Genomic DNA, 18,384 nt, shown 5'->3' with positions numbered 1-18,384 from the left:
ACTCTTGTACTTTTCAACAACTCTATAGTTCTTCTTTTTCAAAAATTTAGTAGAAATATGACCAACCTCATTACAATTGAAAAAAATGATGGGTAACTTACCTTTGAACTTTCCTTTACTTTTGTGGAATCTTCTTGTCAGTAGTGCTTCAAGCTGTTCAACATCCTCTTCATCTGTATTACTATCACTAGACACATACGTCTTCTTTTTCTTCTTCTTCTCATTAGGTTCCTTTAATGACAACTTAGCTTTGAAAGTAGATTTAATCTTTTCAGGCTTGTAATTATCAAAGTTAGATAGCTCAAAAGTAGTGAGTCTACCTACCAGATGTTCAAGTGATAGTTTATTCCCTAGAATACATCTTAGTTCTTGAATTTCAGAAACTCTAATAAAATATACAGGTAGTAGTGTTCTCAAAAGTTTACTTAGTATAGTATCCTCATCTATATTAGTAGTAACTTCTCTTATTGCATTGACAACGTCTTTTATCCTTTCAACATATTGAGCAATATTCTCACCTCCTTCCATTCACATATCATCAAACTTACCTCAAAGACTTTCAACTTTGGCTCTGAGAACAATTGCATCTCCTCCATAGATATTGGTTAGGGAATCCCACATTTTCTTGTCACTATTAGGACTTTTGATATCATCAAATTCAGCATAACTTAGGGTAGAGGCAATCTCCAACATGATCCATAGAAATGGTAGATTGTGCATGATCTCCAAGTCCTCCAAGGTGTAGCTTCATCAAATTTTTCCATGTAAGAAAATTATCTCTATTGAGCTTGAGTACTTTTCTTTTTGACATCTTGATCTTTGTGCTTCTAGTACTTTCAAACTAGTTCTCTCAAGTAGAAAGATGTAATACCGATTGTTGGAATACTTTAGAATAACTAGGGGGGGTGAACTAGTTATCCAAGGTCTAGATTTATAAATAAAAAATTTCATAGCTTAGTGAACCCATAAAACATTTATACTCATGCATGCATCCATAAGATTATGCAATCAAAAAAACTTGTAGGTTACTATCAAATCAACTTGCAAAAATGTAAAGCATGAAACATACTAACTAGTACATTTGGACCCAAATTTTGACCAAGGTTTGCCGCTATTTTTCTTGTTGAAATTTCAACCAAATTGTAAGTTGGTCAAAATTTTGAAAAATATTTTGACCAACCTATAACTTATTCATGAAAATTTTGACCAACCTAGAATTTGGTCAAAATTTTGACAAGAAAAATAGTGACGAACCTTGGTAAAAAATTGGGTTCAAATTTACTAGTATTATAGATTCATAAACACACTTGACACAATGATTTATGTGGAAACAAGTTGAGAATAATCACCAGCAACATGCTACTCTTTTCACTCTTCTAAAGTGATGCCCTGTGAAAGTCCAACCTTGTTAAAGGTTACAATACACACTATTAAATGTGACCCTATTAAAGGATTTCAATCACCCTGTTAGAAGCGAGCCTTGTTAGAGGACTTTAGACCATTCACTTAGAATGTCACCTAGTTAAAGGATTTATAAATGATTGTTAGGTCAATCATGTTCCAAAGGATTTACCCTAGATTGATATAATTGTAGAGAGTTTTTGGAATGTTCAAAATGGGAAGAGTACTTTTGAGAGGGGGGGAGGTGATTTAGAAGTAACCAATTTTTATTCTTTCAAACCCTTGTTAACACATAACTGAAAGTAATACATGTAAACATATAAGAAAACATGAAATGAAAGCATGCATCAACACATAACACAAAGATTTGGTAACCTAGAAACCCTCTAGGAATAAGAAGGTAGAACTGTTGGTGGGGATGACACCCACAAAAATCATCGCAGCAATCAATATTCAACCACTTATGATGGTTTTCCCTATGAAAGGCTTGCCTTGTTAAAGGCTTTAGACTGTGTCAATAGTGACCTAGTTAGAGGATTTACAAATACTTACATGAAGTGCCACCTTGTTAAAGGATTTACAATATGTTGTTAAACCCACCTAATACATAGGTTTTTTCAAGACCTTCTCCAAAGGTTCATCTACTTAGTTGTTAAGCTAACCTATCAACATAGGATTTCAACCACTAATACAATTGTGAGAGAGTATTTAAAAATTTGACCTAATTGAATGCAATCTCAAATTGTTGGGTTCAGGTGCTAGATCTTCTCTTTTTGTTCTAATCCTTGCTTGATCTTATCTCTGTATGTGTTCCTTGTCCTGTGTTCTATTTTGATAAACTTGATATGAAATTGTTACTCTATTCCTCTAAGTCTTTCCTTCTTCTTACTAAAATTTTTCTATAATCTTCCCTAACACTATTCTCTTCCACACATGCAATGGGTTCTTGACCTCCTTATAAAGAATGCAAAGACTTAGGGTTAGGTATGGATCTACATTTCATATTGAATCTCAAATTCTTGCTCATACCTTGGATTTTTTACATTGGTTTCATGCCTTCTCCATTTTTCTGAGGTTGCATGCAGATTGCATAATGAATGTAAATGATTTGTCTTTATCCTTTTTCTCCTTCAAAATTTCTCCTGGTTTTCTCCAAAAATGGTTTACATCTTAGTTTGTGAAAGCACGAGCTCTTCTATTGATCCTGAGTTAATCAGTACTCATTACATTACTGATGCTTGACATGAACTAATTTCTAGATTACTCGACATCTATTACTTTCCTAGTTTTCTTGGCACCTGTTAAACACTATATTTCTTGGCATATGTATGTTCTATAGTGCTTGACATCTAAACATTTCCTGGATCACTCAACACATGAACATTTCCTAGATCACTTGACACATACTATGTTCTAACTTGCTTGGCACCAACTACGACTCAACACCTATTGAAATTCTAGCTCAACATACATTGTGTACTTGGCATATATAGTGAAAATAGTTAAGTGTGTTGACAGTCATTTGTCAAGACTATTGTTTTGGCCAAAAATCTTCCCCTTTTACATGAGTGTCAAAAAAACTTAACTAAGCATTTATGAACTTAACCTTATTGACTACATTCTTATTTTCTTGACATTCATGCAAAATTTCAAAAATATTGTAACCATATACCCTATGACTCCCCCTGAGTTAATTATGCCTTATCCATTCTTGAGACTAAAATTTTGTGCTAATGTGTCTGATCCTCTCTGTCCTTTGTCTTGTTTCTACATTTTGATCCTATGTGCTGTGTCTGATCTGTATGAAGTTCAAAATTTTGCATCTCCCCCTTTCACCTTTATTACTTGACTTCCTTCAAAAATGATTCAAATTTTTGATTTCCCATAGTATCTGCATATATACATATTTTCCCTTATACATATATCTCCTCCTTACTTTATCTCCCCTTTTTGACATTGGTGTCAAAGGGTTCTATGGAGTAATACCATGCTTAACAAAAAATGTGCTATTTACCTCCAAGAGTATCTATAGAGCTACTATAGACCAGAAAAATGGGTTAAATGCATAACATACTATGAGAAAATCAAAAAACTCAATAATCATATGTTAGCACCCACTAGTCTACAATGAAAGCCAAACTAATTAAGAAAGAAATAGAAACCCCCTTTTTTGTTTGTAGCTCCCATGTTCTTCTTTCTTCTCCAAATGATTGTAGCTCCAATTCACCTATAGTGCATACAAGATTGAAGCCAAAGCCTATAATGTGGATAATGCCATGAGAATACTTGAAGTGTGATTTTATGTGAGAGAGAGAATGCAACATGCAAAGAAGTAGAGACTCAAATATTTGAACTTTCCAAAACTTAAGCATTCCAAGGATTCAAGACTTAAGCATTCTTGATCTGAAATGAGAGGAAGAGTGTCCATTTTATATTTTTCATGTAGGGTGAGAGCATTGGATTTTTCACCCACAAACATGAGATGTGGCAAGAGATTCCTATGATGCATATGACAAAATATGCCAAATGTAAGATTCTATGACACATGAGAGTCAAATTTGGCTAAATGTGGAAGAGAATCTATAACGCGTCATAAGATTCCTCAACCCACTTAAAGCCAAGAATCTATGAGGAATAAGCCAAATAGGGACATGCGTAAGAGGTAATAATAATTCCTATGACGCATATGATAGAATATGCCAAAAGTAAGATTCTATGACACACAAGAGTCAAATTTGAAAGAGAATCTATGACGTGTCATAAGATTCCTCAACCCACTTAAAGCCAAGAATCTATGACGAATAAGCCAAATAGGGACATGCATAAGAGATAAGAATATTTGATTATGACAAATCTCAGCCAAGTTTCAAAGGAGAATCCACGAGGTGTCACATCCAAGTGTGATGATGATGAAATATTTTATGCAATATTTGAATTAAAAATCCTTTTATTCCACAAAATAAGAATTAGTAGAAAATGGAATTAATGATGGAAAATAGAACTTAGGAAATTGTAAATTTCCATGGTTTACAGATAATGAATCAATTAATTAATAAAATTAATTAATTGAGGATGATAATCAGAAAGAATAATTAGTGAGAATAATAGAATTAAATTATGGGTTATTTAATCCTATAGAGAAAATTAGTAGATGATTGGCCAAATTGATTAAATGAATGCGACCGTATCTTTTGATGAAAATTTGATGATGATGGATATCGAATAAGATGATGAAAAGGTAGACCAAAGTCATGGTCAAATTAATTGATAGATCGGAATTGATAACATGCCAAGGACACATGACATGAATTAATTGATATGTAACATTTAACTAACATTGTAAATGCTACAGGATTGAAATTGATTGATAAGGTTTGATCATAATAACACTGATGAACACTGTCAATATTATTAAAATGGTTGATGATACCATGATCTAACATTGAAAGCCTCAACAATGTCAACGATTGAATGACATGAATGATAGTTTGACCTAGCACTGAGAGCCATGACAGTACTAATGTCAAATTGATAAGATTGATATGTTGATAGGTTTCCAAGACACTAAAAGCCACAACAATGCCTAGGAGTGGATAAATGATGATTGGTTTGGGATGTTTGATATGTTTTGGGTTGATTAGGACTGATTTCAAGTTGATTTGATATGATTCCATGTTGATATGAAATTGATGTCAAAGGGGATACAAATGACGAAATATGGTCAATCTAGCCAAAAGATCAAAGTTAGTAGAATGATAAAATGGAACAAATTAGTATGAAGAAGTGATGAAGTTGTAGATGTGAACCATTTTTGAGCATCTACATTTTGCCCCTCTTTGATACAATGTGATTTAGAGCATTGTATCAAAGAATAACTAATGAAAAAGCCACAACATGCCCTAGTAGGGATGATATATATGGGTGCCCCCTCAAAAAATTGACTAAGATAAGCATATGAGAGGTCAATTTATCAACAATAAGAAGACAAAACCATAGCAACTGACGGAATGAAAATCAGAGCTAAAATGTGAAAGTTACGAGGCCTAGAGTGTAGACCCGAAACTATGCGTGCATGCCCAAAATGATGGAAAGATGTCATAACATGAGGGAAATCATCAAAAATGGTCGTATTTGGTTAAATATGTTGTGAAAAATGTTAGACTGAGGTTGAACCAGGTGGAAATCCATAGAAAGTTGAATGACAACGTAGGATGATGCAAGAATGCATGAATGCAAGATGAAGATGATTTGGTGAATCAGAAGACATGATCATGGTGATGGAGAATGAGATGATGAAGAAAGATGAGATGAGGAGATGGTAGTATGATGGAAAGAATTTTGCTTCTAGAAAGTGCACTATATGTAAAATGGAGATTTATTTTGATATGGAAAATGGAATGCAACACATCATGGCATAATGGGCCAAAGCGCAAATGCAAGCCTTTTGCGTAAACAAGCACAATGCAAATAGAGAATGACCTTGTCCTTCCTGAGGCATATGTACATGCCCCAAACTCTCAAAGGTACATTGTAACAGACAAAAATGGAAAAACATGACCATGAAACATCTTGGCCACTCTCATAGATCAATTTATATCATCGAGTAGCATAGGGGCATGATCAAAGGAAAAACAAAACAAAAATAAATCACTCACTAAACAGCATGAGCCAACAGCTATTCTTGTCCATTATTACATTCTTGTTAATGTTTTAGGTGTGTAGATAGTGTTTGACATGTTGATAATGTGATAGTTTTGGTTATGGATTCAGTTGATAGGTTCGTAGTGACATGTTGGATTGATTGTTTGTTCATGTTGCTCAAATATTGTGATTGGTACTGAAGCGTAGTGCTTTGATTTGTGCAAGTATTTATGCAAAAGGGGTGGTTATCTGTAGTGAAAATGTGCAAGGTTTATTGCAATTTTTTGACAATTTTTGCGATTTTTAGGGTTTTGTGGATATTTGATTTTTTTGTGTAACTGGTTTCTTTAGGTCATTTTACGATATTTATGTTTTTTTCAGGACATTTTATAATTTTTAGGGATTTTTTCAGGATCGTATTTGAATTTTTAGGATTTTTTTCAGGACATTATGTGATTTTTAGTGATTTTTTCAGGATCATATTTGAATTTTATGATTTTTTCAGGACATTATGTGATTTTTAGTGATTTTCGTAGGACATGCTATGATTTTTAGTGATTTTTTCTGGATCGTATAAGCATATACAAGTGTTAGCTCCAATCCATTATGCGATAGGTCCAATGGATAAAAAGAACTTAGAGGTATGCCCCTAGTTCAAATTCAAACTTACACACCATGTAGGTAATATGCCCCTAGACAAGACACAAATTATGTACAAAGGCTAATGATAGAGTGTGTGTGTAGAGAGGTGATACTTAAGCAAGGTAACGAAGGACATTAACTAGTTTGTGAGCCATGATAAGGAACCAACGATGTCTTGCAATATGAAGGGTATGATCAAGGAATGATAGAAGGGGAAAAGATGAGATGGAATCCTGATAGATGGAGGAGCAATACTAATTACACATGGTGCCTGTTTGGTAGGTTTTCACTTTTGGATGAAATTTTTCTCTTGACTCAAATTTTTGTGCCAAGATGCTTTTTTGCTAGGTTTTCATCAAGGCATCCATTTTATCATGACTTTTTTCACTTTTTTCTTTGCTTTTTTCATGACTTTTTGCTATTTTTTTGATATTTTTTCATGACTTTTTGCAATTTTTTTTGATATTTTTTCATGTCTTTTAGATGGAATCAAGAATGTCACTGAAAAATGCTAAGAAGATATCTATTGTTGATGCTGCTAGCTGATGAGCTCTGAATCGATGACTGACCATAACTACATAGGATTTGTTCTAAGTCTATAGCTAAAATCAAACCACTAGAAAGGTCTCGAGATATATTATCATGTACCATATGTAAGACAATATCTATCTCTTGTGAATCAAGGTATCTAAGGATAATTGGGTCAATAGAAATGTCATGTGGGATGTCACTGATGATGACATATGTAAAGGCTTGTTCTATAAAGGATTGATTTTGGTTATAGGAAAAATTTGGTAGCTGGATTTGGGGATAAACAAAGGGATATAAGGGAGGGTTGGGAGGGTTGAGACCAATGACCTTTCGCATGAACACTGATTGAGAGAGCTCCAAAAGAGTTTGTGGCATATTGAACACTGGAAAACTGATATTCATGGCATCATATTTTTCATTTTGTATCATTGGGAGCTACTTAGCTTTTGATTTTTTATAGTCTAATGGTGCCTTTCAATTTTTACCAAGAGACCTATGGTTGTTATTTCTTTCTCTATTTTCTTTGTAACTAGAAGGTGGAGTTGGCTCCCCAAAGTATGCCAATGTGTTCTCTCTAGAAAAAATTTCTTCTTTATGATCTTCAGTCATAATGCCTTCAAAGTCTATTATGAGAGTGTCATCCTCATCGAATTGATGAAAAATTGGTTGTCCACGTTGGTCCCAATCTAAAGTTTCAGGATAACTTGAGGAGATGTCATCATCAGTGTTGAATGGGCTTTGGTTGAAGGTAGATATATGGGTAACTGATTCAACTAGGTCATTGGGATTATGCTCAGAGGCTAGGGGATTGTTGTTTTCAAGTGTTATATCCTCAGATGGCTTTTCATCCTTTGAAACATCCATAGTCTTATATGTAGGTACCGTGGTACTAGGAGGACCTATTCGTAATGGTTTAAATCCAAGCCCCAAACTAGGAGGTTTTCATTCTATAGTGATAGGTTCAATGATTCCTTGTTTCTAAGATTTAAGACCACTGTAGCCATCATAGCCTTGTTTCTGCATGATGGTAAACCCAAGTTCATACTTGCTAGGAGATATCAAAGTGGGTTCTCATTTTGCTTTTATTTTCTCAATACATACATGTGTATTCTCATTGATAGAAGTATCATTCCTTGTACTGATGGGGGAAAGTGGTGACTCCCTAATGTGAGAGACTTGAGACATAAAGTATTCTCCACACCCATTGTCTTCAATGTTCATCTTTTCCTTGGCTTTACTGAGTAGTATATCAGCATCCACATACTTAGAGGAACTTGTGGGTTGCGCTTCATTGTTTGTTGGGATTTGGAATGCATTAGCATCTCTTAGATTAGCACAAAACTGGAAAGGATCTGGATCACTAGGGATGGTAACCTCTACGTTGTGATAGGAAAAATTTAGACATTGATGATATGTAGAAGGGACTACTTTCATAGCATGAAGCCAAGGGCATCCTAGTATCATGTTGCAATTCATTTCGATGTCTAGGACATGGAACAATGTATCTTAAATAGTTGGACCAACTCTGATAGGTAATGTGATAATGGCCCTAGAGAAGCATTCAACATCATCATAAGCTTTTATTGTGATTCTTTGAGAGGGGTCCACATCATATTCAGAATAACCCAAATTGTTGACAACCTTAAGAGTACAGTTGTTTAGTCCTACTCCTCCATCTATTAAGACATGTGTGACTTTGGCATTATGGATGAAGACTTTGAGATAAAGGGGATCATTATGGGTAGGTTTGTCCTTAGGAATATCTCAAGGTGAAAAAGTGATATGTTGTAATGCAGATAGGTTCCCAACCATGGCTTGGAACTGGGAAACATCAATGTTATCTAAGACTACTAACTCTTTAAGGGATTGATCCAAGATCTTCTAATGTTGGGGAGATGCACGCAGTAGGTCCAAAATGGATATTTGTGCAAGGGTTTTTTCGAGTTGTTCAACAATGCTATAATTAGATGAAGCAGGAGTAGTAGGTCTACTTGGAGGTGCAGGTCTAGTAGAAGCAGTAGGTCTAGATGGGGCTCTAGGTAGGGTGATCTTTCTATGATGAGTAGTGATAGCACAATGAGGGTCTTCAGCCTTCAATGTGAATTTGGATATGCGGAATTTAGACTCATTAAAGTAATTGATGGTGTAGTCATAGCCAATGCATGTGTAATTCACATTACCTTGTGAGTTTGAGTTTGAACTTGAGGGTTTCTCTTTGTCATGATTACACAAAGGATCTTTGAAAATAGTGTGATCAAAGTTGGATGCTAACAGTGATGGATCAACTATGATGACACCATCATCAATAAGGTCTTGTATTGCATGTTTCAGTTGGAAGCATGATGAAGTTTTGTGTCCTTTGGTGCAATGGTAATCACAATACTTTTTGTCATCCCACCAATCTACTTTAGTTAATGGTTCATCTTTGATTGGGGTTAGCTGCATGAAGTTATTACTCAGTAACTATTGTAACGCAGTCTCAAGTGGTATTGCCAATGGTGTGAATTTCCTGTCTTTGGTTTTAGGATGTCTTTGAGGTTTATCTTGCATGGGAGTCTCAGTTTTCTGTTGTGGAACTGGTGTTTGATTAGAGGTTTGTGAATTTGTAGGGTTTACACCTTTCAATGTCAATTGAGGTTGTGTTGTACTAATTGTACGGGCATCCACAATGCCATCATTAGTCACATTCTTGCTTTTGGAGAAAAATTTTGCCTTGTCATTAGACAAGTTGGTGTTTGTGTTTTCTTTGTTTATCTTGAGTATTCCCTTATGGATAAGAGCATCTTCAATACTAGCCCCTTTTTTCATTAGTTTAGAAATGGTGCTTGGACTCTTGATTTTGAGTTCATACATTAAGTTTGGGTCTAAGTTTTCAATGCACAGGTTTACTTGTTGTTCTTTAGGAATATCTAGTGAGCATTGACTAACTAGGTTTCTCCAACACAATAAGAATGTGATGAATGATTCTCCTGCCTTCTATTTAGTTGAGCACAAATTAGAAAGTGTCACCTCATTTGCAATGTTAAAGGCAAAGTGGGAGATAAACTTGTCTGCTAGTTTTGACCAAGATTTGATATTACTAAGAAGTTTGGAGTACCATTCAAGTGCAAGCCCACCTAGAGAATGAGGGGAACAATCTCATAAGGTACGTGGCCTCATCACTGAGTTCGGTGCATGAAGCACAAAATTCTCGAATGTGATCAATAGGGTTTCCTTTTCCTCAAAATTTTTCAAACCTTGGAGCTTCAAAGTGTTTTAGGAATGGAGGCATATACAAAATTTTATCGAATGGGTTAGGATGTAGGTCCCTTTCTGTATATAGAGCCTATTTCTTTTGGAATCCCAATGCCTCAAATTGTTTGGAAAGTTGCTTGAATTGTTGTAATAGTTCTTCATTGGGGTTTTGCACGATGGTCTTTCCTTCAAGTCTTTTGTGTCTATGAGCAGATCATTTGCTGTGGCGAGAACTATGTCTACTTGGTTTTGACATTTCTGTGTCTGATGAGTCTGATGAAGTGTCGCTAGGTGGTGGACGTATGTTGGCACCTCAAAGATAGAAAGTTCCCTATTGTTGGGGAACTTGTTGTGGTATTTGATGTGGAATTTGTTGTGGGATTTACTGTGATTGTTGTACCATGTTTTGTTTTTGTGTCATGTGTTGTGGTTGTTGTTGGGATACCTGTGTTGGTTGTATGTGAGACCATGTGTGTGCTTGTTGTTCTAGAGGCATTTGTTGAGGTTGTTGTGGTACATGTTGTTGTTGTAACAAATGTTTTTGGTATGTGATTTGTTGCTCAAGGAATCTTTGGTATTGCAACTGTTGCTTGAGTTGCTCTTGTTGTTTAGCAAACATCATTTGTTGTTGTTGGAATTGTTTTTGATAAATTGTGTGTAAGTCAAGTGGGTCCACATGGGAGGGAATGTTGGATGTTTGCCCCACTTGTGGTTGTTGTTGTTGTGTTTGATGTTGTTGTTGATATGTGTGATGTGTGTCAAGTGGATGTAGACTTGGTTGTGCCTTGGAAGTGTTGAGTCCTTGTACCATTGTAGGTTGTTGTTGTTGTGGGGGTTGACTATGTCCTTGAGAATTGAACATCATGTTTGTATTGTTCTTTTGGTACCTTTTTGTTTTAGATGTTCCTGCTTGCGACATCATATTGACTTGACTATGAGATACATTTCTATTGGGAATGGGTGTAACAGCAATAAGACTTTTCCTTTGTGTGTCCATAGGGATGGTTGTGCTTGATGTTTCACATGTTGTATTTATGAGAGGCTCCATAGTGTTTGATGTTGTAGCACGGGGTAGAGTTAGAAGCAAAGGTGTACTTTGTTGATTTTACTCCAAAGAAGGTATGTCTGGCATCCCTAGAGCATGGGTCCCTTTAGGTGCTTCTTGTTGTTGCATCATTTGACTAAAATCAAGTCTTAATGTCCTTTTGGGGTGTTTAGGGATTGGTGGTATTTCATCAAACATGGGGTTAACATTGATGTGTTCAAATATACTTTGGAGAATTTCAATTGTTGGTTCCTGATGGGACCTTATAGGTGCCATTATTGTGTTTGAAAACTCCAAAGGTTGTTTTCCCTTGTCTAAGTCCAAATTTATCAGGGGTTGGATGTTTTCAATTGTTGTGTTGGTTTGATTTTTTGACCTAGGACCTTCCAAGTTTGGGTTAAATTTAACAATTTCTTGTGTTTCCAAATGTTTGAAGCTCTTGTGAAAACTTTTGTCTTGACATGCCCTATCCATTTCTTCATCAGTGATGCCATAATCAGTGTCAGAGTCATCACTTAGGTGTATAATACCTTGTTCTATGTTTGATGTGTTAGGTTGGCTGAATTCAAATGCATGTGATTGTTCATCTTCAAGTGAGGTTGGTACACTTCCTCCTCCTGGTGGCAATAGCATGAATAGAGGTTCAAAGTCAGGACTCCATTGAATCATCCCATGTGTGGGGGAAGTGTTTGGAGGAAATCTCATGGTAGGTGTATTGTTCAAGGTTTGTTGTGCCATAAACTTGATTATGAGGATCTTGCGGATACATATTCAAGGGGTCTGATATTAATGGTTGTGATACCTCAATTTGGTATTCATCAAAGGTTTGTTGGATTTTCTTGCTCTTTCTTTGTCTTGGACAAGGTTTTGGTTGTGCTTGTGCCTCAGAAAACAAAGGTTGATAGAGTTCCTTGGGTCTCTGAGCTGATTGTCTCCTAGTAAGTGCTAGCATGATACCTAAGAGTGCAAAGAGTGGTGGGTATGCAAGATATGCGTGTTTTTGGTATTTTTAATTGTTTAGGAATGTTATGAAATGTGAGGAAATGCTAGATGAATTATAGTTTTGATGTGAAAATTGAAAATTTCCTATGGATGTTATGCAAATACAAATGCAAGGCGATGTTTTGAAGTTTGACTAGAGGAGATGAAAATGACTCTAAGGTATGCAAAATGATAATTAGGGTTATGTTTTGGAGTTCCTAAGGATGCTAAAGGTTGATTTATGCAAGTTATATCATGTAAAGGATGATGTTTTAGGGTGTGTAATGATGTTTTTGACATGCAAAATCAGGGTAAATGCTCAAGAAGACAATTTGGTTGATGGACAATTTGATAGGGTTTGGTAGTGAAAATGATGCTAAGGATTTTGATCAATGCAATATGAAGGGGATATACCACTAGGGTAAGTCAAAATGATGTTTGGGGATGCTAGGGATATGATTATGCTATGACAAGGGTATATGGAAAGTTTTGAACTTAGGTAAAACCTTTTGAAAGTATTTTTCCTAGGAGTTTAACCTTGTGGTAAAGGACTTTGGATCTTGACCAAAAAGTGACAAAAAGACAAAAAGATCAAATTGATAAAAGATGAAAAGGTCAAATATATCAAGACATAGATAGGTTTTGACCAAAGAAAATGATAAGAAAAGATAAAAGGACGAGTCAAGATCCATTATCTGTCAACACTAGGAGATACTCTAAGACTTATACTTTGTTTAGATTTTTGACAAAATTCAAAGGTTTTGGAGGTTCAAAATTACATTTTGAGGACTCAAAATGATGATTATGTTGAGAAAATATGTGATATGAACAATTCCTATGATGCGAAAGGGGATTTTGGGTGCAAGATATGGTTTTGGGTCAAGTGCAGAACAACGAGGTCTAGAGGCTCCTAGATGCAATTTTGGGGTCCTAAAGTGCAGTTCTGGAGGCCAAAAATGGTCATGCAGGTACCCAAGTGCACTGTAATAGTGACAAGTGTGCCCTAAAAGTACTAACTTCATCATTGACACACTTGGAGCTAGTTTAGGCTCAATTGGTAGTTTCTGGGTGTAGTTGGTAAGCTAGGAAGAATGTTTGTTGATTTTGAGGGGTACGGTTACCAAACTAACATGCCAAGAATCTAGGATGATAGGGTTGATGTTAGGATGGATTGGGACATGAAAAATGAAGGTTATGACATATAGAATGATGTATTAAGTGAAGGTGATGATGATTAGGTGCTGTAGAATGCAGTTCTGGGCAAGCTAGTGCAAGGGGAGCTAACTAGTTACCTAAGTACACTGCTAAAGCCCCAAAATGTTATGTGGAACCCACAACTAGATCTCAGGACCACAAAGTGTGCCTAGACAGTGCAAACTAAATCAATGATGCAGTTGGGGCCTAGTTGGGCATAGTTGATAGTTTCTGGGTGCAGTTGGTAAACTAGGCTGAAATTGAGGCAATTCTGGGAGCTATTGTTTCAGGATTGATGTCATAGAGAGGTAAATGGTAGAGGACAGTGTTAGGGCCAATTTGTATGATCAAAATGATGATTAGGACACTCAAAATGATGGATAAAGTGCTCAAAATGATGAATAGGTATTCAAGGATGCAAGGTGGTGAATGCAAAGTGCTGATTTTCAGATGGGAATGCAAAAAACTAAGGAAAGTAAAATTGAACCTAAATGGATGAAATAAGAAAGGTAATAGATACAAAATGAGAACTAAAAGGTGCAATATGAAGTCTATATGATGCAAGAATGAAGCCTAGACTAGGCTCAATGTAATTGAAATCTATGCAAGTGTGAGATCTACGTTTTCCCAAGCAAATTTAGGAGCACAAGTCACCATGTTTTCCAAGGTTCGAGTGTGTTGAATCAATGTTTACAAAGTTTGATAAAGGTTGAAATATTTTGGCCATGTGTGATGTTTTGACAAGTTCAAATGATATCCAAGGTGTAAATTTAAAAGTTTGGCTTTTATCTTCATTATGTTTTACACACATGCAAGACACATTAAGACAAGAATAGCTATTGTAAAAAGTTAACAAACACACCACAACCTAGGCTTTTAGGATTGTATCCACTGAATTCCTACTTGAACTAAAGTTTAGCCATGCTTATCAAGAGTGGATAACCTAGGATCTTGGCACCACAGGCTCCCCCTTATAGCGCACTCACTTCTCGGGGCTACCAAGATCCGCTTCCCAAGGGGCATAACTTCTCAAGGGATTGTTGCCTCTACTAAGGACCACGAGAATGTAGGATTTCTTCACGGGCATGGGTGACCCCTTGAGCCAATGGATAGAAAGGATTTTGGCCACTAAAACATAGTTTTTACTAAGGGCATTCCATTCGGCAATTGAATGATAAACTTCCGCAAAAGGTCTCCCAGCCTCGAGAATCGAGGTTTGACGCACCAAAAGGGTACTAGAGGTGAGCTATCACACAAAAATACCACCGACACAGCTTTCACTGTAATCAAATTTTATATAGCAGCTAGAACCTTGACCTAGCTTTGGCCTGTTACCTCTCTGAGGTCATCCCCTAGCATACCCAATATCGAGTATCTTGGTCCAAGGCAGGCCTCTTGTAGAAGTTACACGAATTTCTCTTACACCCAAGATCCATGAATGGCGAGGGGAGAGGATACGTCCAATGAAACTCCTAGGGATTTAACACTATAGACATGCTACGTAGAAAAGAAAAAGGTTCTTTTTAAGCACCAAACGAAATGCTATCTAATCTAGGAAATCCACACACATAGTTTTGAAAGACACACAAAGTCTTTGGCAACATCCTGCAAAGCGCACATAAGTAGTTTGTTATGATCATATCTTCATCCAATGATTTTCATAGGCTACAAATAAACCATTAGTAACATGAAATCACTTAATCTATGTGCTAGAGAGTGATAGGAACTTGAAATGCAGATTTTGATTGGTGCATGCACTTACTATGAACCCATGTGTGCTCTGATAGTGCAGATGGCTCCCTAGAAGGCCAAAATGGCTCTGAACATCCCCAAGTGTGCCCAGACAGTGCAGACTATGTCAATGACATAGTTGGGGCCCAGTTGGGTGCAGTTGGTAAGTTGGAAACAACAAAAAGAGGTTTTGGTGGTTTTAGGGCTCCTAAAACTACTCCTAGGGGTCCCAAGTGCGCCCTAACAAAGAAGAGTGCACCCTAGGACAGCAAGCTAATAGAATGAATGAAACAACAACATATAACCATTTTACTAGACCCCCTAATTAATCTAGGTGTAAAAAGGAAGAGCAGATAGTTGTTATACCCTTCCAAGTGAGATCCTTCCTTGCAACTACAAGCACAAAACAAGAAAACCCAAGTTAGATATGCATGTTCACGTCGGGTTCACCAAATGTAGGACCAAAAAAATGGGTTAAAATGCATAACATACTATGAGAAAATCACAAAACTCAATAATCATATGTTAGCACCCACTATTCTACCATGAAAGACAAACTAATTAAGAAAGAAATAGAAACCCCCTTTTTCATTTGTAGCTCCCATGTTCTTCTTTCTTCTCCAAATGATTGTAGCTCCTATTCGCCTATAGTGTACACAAGATTGAAGCCAAAACCTATGATGTGGATAATGCCATGAGAATACTTGAAGTGTGATTTTATGTGAGAGAGAGAATGCAACATGCAAAGAAGTAGAGACTCAAAGATTTGAACTTTCCAAAACTTAAGCATTCCAAGGATTCAAGACTTAAGCATTCTCGATTTGAAATGAGAGGAAGGGTGTCCATTTTATAATTTTCATGTAGGGTGAGAGCATTGGATTTGTCACCCATAGACATGCAATGTTGCAAGAGATTCATATGACGCATATGACAAAATATGCCAAATGTAAGATTCTATGACACATGAGAGTGAAATTTGGCTAAATGTGGAAGAGAATCTATGACACATGATAAGATTCCTCAACCCACTTAAAGACAAGAATTTATGACAAATAAGCCAAATAGGGACATGCGTAAGAGGTAATAATAATTCCTATGATGCATATGATAGAATATGCCAAAAGTAAGATTCTATGAAACATGAGAGTCAAATTTGGAAGAGAATCTATGACGCATCATAATATTCCTCAACCCGCTTAAAGCCAAGAATCTATGACGAATAAGCCAAATAGGGACATGTGTAAGATATAAGAAGATTTTGATTATGACAAATCTCAGCCAAGTGTCAAAGGAGAATCCACAAGGTGTCACATCTAAGTGTCATGATGATGAAATATTTTATGGAATATTTGAATTAAAAATCCTTTTATTCCACAAAATAAGAATTAGTAGAAAATGGAATTAATGATGGAAAATAGAACTTAGGAAATTGTAAATTTCCATGGTTTGTAGATAATGAATGAATTAATTAATAAAATTAATTAATTGAGGATGATAATCAGGAAGAATAATTAGTGAGAATAATAGAATTAAATTATGGGTTATTTAATCCTATAGAAAAAATTAGTAGATGATTGGCCAAATTGATTAAATGAATGCGACCGTATCTTTTATGAAAATGTGACAATGATGGATATCGAATAAGATAATGAAAAGGTAGACCAAAGCCATGGTCAAATTAATTGATAGATCAAAATTGATAACATGCCAATGACACATGACATGAATTAATTGATATGTAACATTTAACTGACATTGTAAATGCTATAGGATTGAAATTGATTGATAAGGTTTGATCATAATAACACTGATGGACACTGTCAATATTCTTAAAATGGTTGATGATGCCATGATCTAACATTGAAAGAATCAACAATGTCAAAGATTGAATGACATGAATGATATTTTGACCTAGCACTAAGAGCCATGATAGTACTAATGTTAGATTGATAAGATTGATAGGTTGATAGGTTTCCAAGACACTAAAAGCCACGACAATGCCTAGGAGTGGATAAATGATGATTGGTTTGGGATGTTTGATATGTGTTGGCTTGATTAGGACTGATTTTGAGTTGATTTGATGTGATTTTGAGTTGATATGAAATTGATGTGAAAGGGGATACAAATATCAAAATATGGTCAATCTGGCTAAAAGATCAAAGTTAGTAGAATGAGAAAATGGGACAAATTAGTATGAAGAAGTGATGAAGTTGTAGATGTGAACCATTTTTTAGCCTCTACAGCTGCATCCTAATTTGCTAGTGCAATGTGCAATGACTTATGCTTGATGGAAACCTCTACTGCTAGATGTACAAGCCCATCTGAGGTACAAAGATTTGAATATTTCTTGAGGATTTTTTTTGCATACATTTGCTCCTTATGGAGTACCTCCAAGTGAGGGGTTATAGAGAACTGAATTTGCATCAACTTAGCTTTTGTATTTGCCTCCTCCACTATTAATACAACTAATTCTCTTTGAGTGTGAAGCATTTGAGCAAAATGCTTCTCACTTTGAGCTAGATTGGTGGGAAGTTGCATACTAGAACTCTTTAGATTTTTTTCCAAGATCATTATTTTCTAGCTAGTCTCCTGTGTGAAGTTTGAAAAATCACACAACTTCTTGTACAAGGAGAATGCCAAGTACAATTTTTACTCTATCCAATTTCTTAGCTAGCTCAACTTGTGATAGTGCTATATCACCAAATATTTTCTCATTTAATTTTCTTTGAAACTTCCTTTTTGACCATTCCATTAATTTTGCATTTGTATTATGGTCTTCATTTGTCACCTGGTCAACTATATCAAATAGTTTCTCTACTATTGGCCTTGACTCATCAAGTGTCTATAAGCTGAAGGCATCTATGAAGATGTTCTTTATTTCATTTAGTGTTTGCCTATATTTATATTATTTTCTCAATACCTCTTGTCTTCTTCTTCTATCCAGTGCATTCTGTATTTCATTAATCTTCTCCTTAGTGAGAGTG

Source organism: Cupressus sempervirens, chromosome 10, assembly GCF_028749045.1.
Source record: "Cupressus sempervirens isolate cs-2001-9-10 chromosome 10, ASM2874904v1, whole genome shotgun sequence".
In the NCBI taxonomy this organism is placed as follows: domain Eukaryota; kingdom Viridiplantae; phylum Streptophyta; class Pinopsida; order Cupressales; family Cupressaceae; genus Cupressus; species Cupressus sempervirens.
Note: the sequence above shows the minus strand (reverse complement) of the source record.